The following is a 3,576-nucleotide window of genomic DNA, read 5'->3' as shown; positions in this document are numbered from 1 at the left end:
GTAATTTAAAATTGAATAGCTTCAATCAATATCTATGCCATGTTTATTTAAATATTCATGAATTTCCTGCATCACCTCTAATTTTAATTTTATAAAGTTACAGTTGGATGTAATTGTTGTCAGTAAGAAAACTTTGGTTAAAAGTACTATAAAAATTCTACGGAGCCCCTGAGGGGACACGGGCAAAAATTCAGATAAAATGTGAACAACTTTTTAAATTCTAAAAAGAAAACTATACATAAATACAACACTCAGCTGTTTTGAAAAATATCAGGATAATGGTAACACTTTCATATAGATTTGATTACAGTTTTCTTTTTGACCTAAAATTATTAAGGAGATTTTACTGGTTGTCTTAAAGCGTGGCAATTTCACAAAGATGCTTTTGTGTAGAATTGGACACTATTAAATTTATTATTTTACATTGCATTTGAATAACCAATTTCTGAAAAGTGTATGTAGCTGAAATACAAATTTTGTTTGCATGTTTAATGATCTTTGAGAGTTTAATTTTTGAGAGGAGTTGATTCCATAATCGGTTAATTCTGAAACATCTGAGGGTGAATCATCTTAACGCATTTCTATTTTCCTTTCTCCTTGGAGCTCAGAGACTGAGGCAGTGGCCCTTATCTGAGCAGCTCCAGTGACCCTGAGCCTGGCTGAAACAAAAAAAAAAAAAAGGAAACAAAATAAAGAGCCAATTCTTCATCTACGTCACAAGCTAAAGAAAAGACATTTAATTTAGAATTATGTGAGCAAAAGGTGGCATACACTTTTATTTTCTTAATTTACTTTGTGTTTTACTCTAGCAGTTCTGCTTCCTGTGGTCTGACGGACTGTAGGGGCCTCTGCTGTTCTTAGCCACGCTGACTTGGACATTTGCACTTTCTACACATGAATTGTGCCATCTTCTGCTGGACTGCTGTCTGAGAGCAAAGACCTGCTGGACGATTCTTACACCTTCTACAGAGGTCAGTGAGGCTGGATTGATTTTTCCTGTTGTCACCTGAAGGCGGAGTGCAGCTTACAGGATCTCGCATTGGATGTCTGACTGTGATCTCTGAGGAAACACCTGGCTAAAGGACGAGACCCAGGCGTCATTTCTGAGGGTCTCCTATGGCAGAAAAGACCAACAGCTTCTGCCCGACGTGAGACGGAGGTTTGAAAACAATGATTCATCTGCTGTATCTCTCCCTCTCCCACACAAGGGGGGCCACATACTTTGTCCAGATTTTTCTGCACAGCGGGACTGAATGCTGCCCTGGACAGTTTCTGATGGGGCAAATGGAACATCACATGTAAAGTCGGACTGAGACTCAGAGGCGGTCCTGTCTGTTGTCATGGTTGGTCCTGGGATTTCCCTCAGTCTACAGGTTGGAGACAAAATGGCTGCCAACAAAACTTTGTAGCTCTTAATAGTTTTTCTAGAATTTTTGAATTATGTGATGCCACTTTTTCTCACCTTTAGTTTCTTTACAGCAAATTCATTATCTACTGCCTTTGCACTCTGACCTCTGCTATTTGACCCCCAGGATAAGTTTAACGGTGCAGCAGGGTGTTAGAACTCTCTGCAGTTTACAGAAATATTGTTTGCCTGAATGATTATAACTCTGATTGTCCAACATCGGGCTAATATGATTTCTCTCCTCCAGCATGACAACAATTGAAACAGGATAAAAGTCGGTAAAATTGTTAATTTCCTGATTTACAAAAGCACATCCGACCACACTTCAAATACAAAAGAGGATAGTTTAAGTTCTAGTAGGCTAAAATTACAGTGGCTACAAATATGAGGACTATTATTTCAAGTTATGACTTAAATTTATTTGGAATCCATTTCAAATCTTAGAAAAATCTACTCTTTGGAAAATTACTCAACAAAATTAAGGGTTTACTGCACATTTTTTCGATCAACTATTAACTTCTTTCACTGAGGTGTAAACACCATGGTTAAATTACATCCAACTGTTACAGTTGGCAATGAAAGAAAATTTGGGCTAAATGATTTGCGTAGGTTTCTTAGGAGTTTCTGTACCGAAACACTAAACAGTGTTCCGATACAGAAACAGGGGGAGATGCATGGAATTACTCTATTCAAGCAAATTCTGAGTTAATCTAATATATTGAGAAATTTTTCAGTTTTGGGCCTCAGCAAAATATAAAAGAGGTTAAATCAAAATTCACAAATGTTTCAATTAATCAAATGAGTTTCTAAAGTAATACTGAATATTCTGAATTGAATACATGAAAATTAACAATGATGTCAAGATTTTAAATTGTTTGATTGCTGCTTCTCTCTTGCTATAATTCAAAATTATTTGTTTAACCAAATCATGCAGAAAGGTCTAACCTGAACATTATATCATTTAATAAATCTAGTTGTATCAAACTTCTCCCCAAAACTGCCAAAAACATTGATAAATATGATAAATACTACAAAGGAGTGTAGTTCAGTTAAACAAATATTTTAAAGAAGGGTTTCAAGAGAACAAATTGTTCAAAGGTTAAAATTGTTGAACTTATGGGATTTAAAATCATGATGAGAATAAAATAAGTCAGTTAAATATGGAGTGACAGGGTTAACTTTATTCTAGTAAAAAAAATAGGCTATGTGTAATTGTTGATCCAATGCCTAAACATTTCTAATAATCATAATTTACAGTTTTTGGTCTGAGACAAAATAAGGTTGTCTTTTATTACATGAATACAATATATTACAAGGGATCTTAATTTAACACGGATCATTAACTTTTCACACTATTGATGATACTTTACAGGCCTTTAGTATAGCAGGTTACTTCTTGTTAAATGAGGACTATTTGATTGAATCTAATTAAAAAACAAAAGCAAAAGATTTATATATGGTTTAAGATTTCTGGTAAAGTTTCTATTAGGGATGATTCCTATATACATTTCAAATGATATTTCTTTGATAAAACATGACTGTGGGCAGTTTTGCACATTTATTTCATAATCTGATCTTTTACATGATTTTTTGTTTGGTTTCTGATTTTGTCTGATCCTATGAATATACCAACACTTAAAACAAGCAAAGTTATTTTTGAAGGTTGAAATGTGCTACTTAATTTAAGCATTTCTTTAGCTATTATTAAGAGGAGAACTGAAATAACAGATGTTACTGATATATTGATGCTCTATTGGCTTAGTATAAAAAAAAAAAATCTTGATCTTCAGCTTCAAGGAGCAGCCTTTAGAAAAAAAAAAAAAAGAACATTATATTTACTAATTAGATGATGCAGAATCTTAAAGAACCTTCCTTGCTCTCCTCATCACCTGTGGATGCTGCTGTTCCCTGCCTGAGGTCCTCGGCTGTCCAGTGCATCACGTCCAACACAGAGAAGGGCAGCGGTACCAATAGAACCCACCTGCCTATCAGATGGTATCCCAGAACCTAAAGACGACCGTGAACTCCGGCTTCCTATAGTATAAGGGCAGTACTAGTATCTAGTGACAAAACAACATTTTTTCCTTCACTTTAATGTTCTTTATATAATCCATTGATTTTGCCTTTTGTTGTGTTTTTTCTGTTGCAGAATGAAGTCCAATCCTTTCTGG

Source organism: Poecilia mexicana, unplaced genomic scaffold, assembly GCF_051168715.1.
Source record: "Poecilia mexicana isolate PSO_F unplaced genomic scaffold, ASM5116871v1 ptg000001l_4803281_4836305_+_RagTag, whole genome shotgun sequence".
NCBI classification, from domain to species: domain Eukaryota; kingdom Metazoa; phylum Chordata; class Actinopteri; order Cyprinodontiformes; family Poeciliidae; genus Poecilia; species Poecilia mexicana.
The sequence above is the reverse complement of the archived record's forward strand: the minus strand, read 5'-3'. Positions refer to the sequence as shown.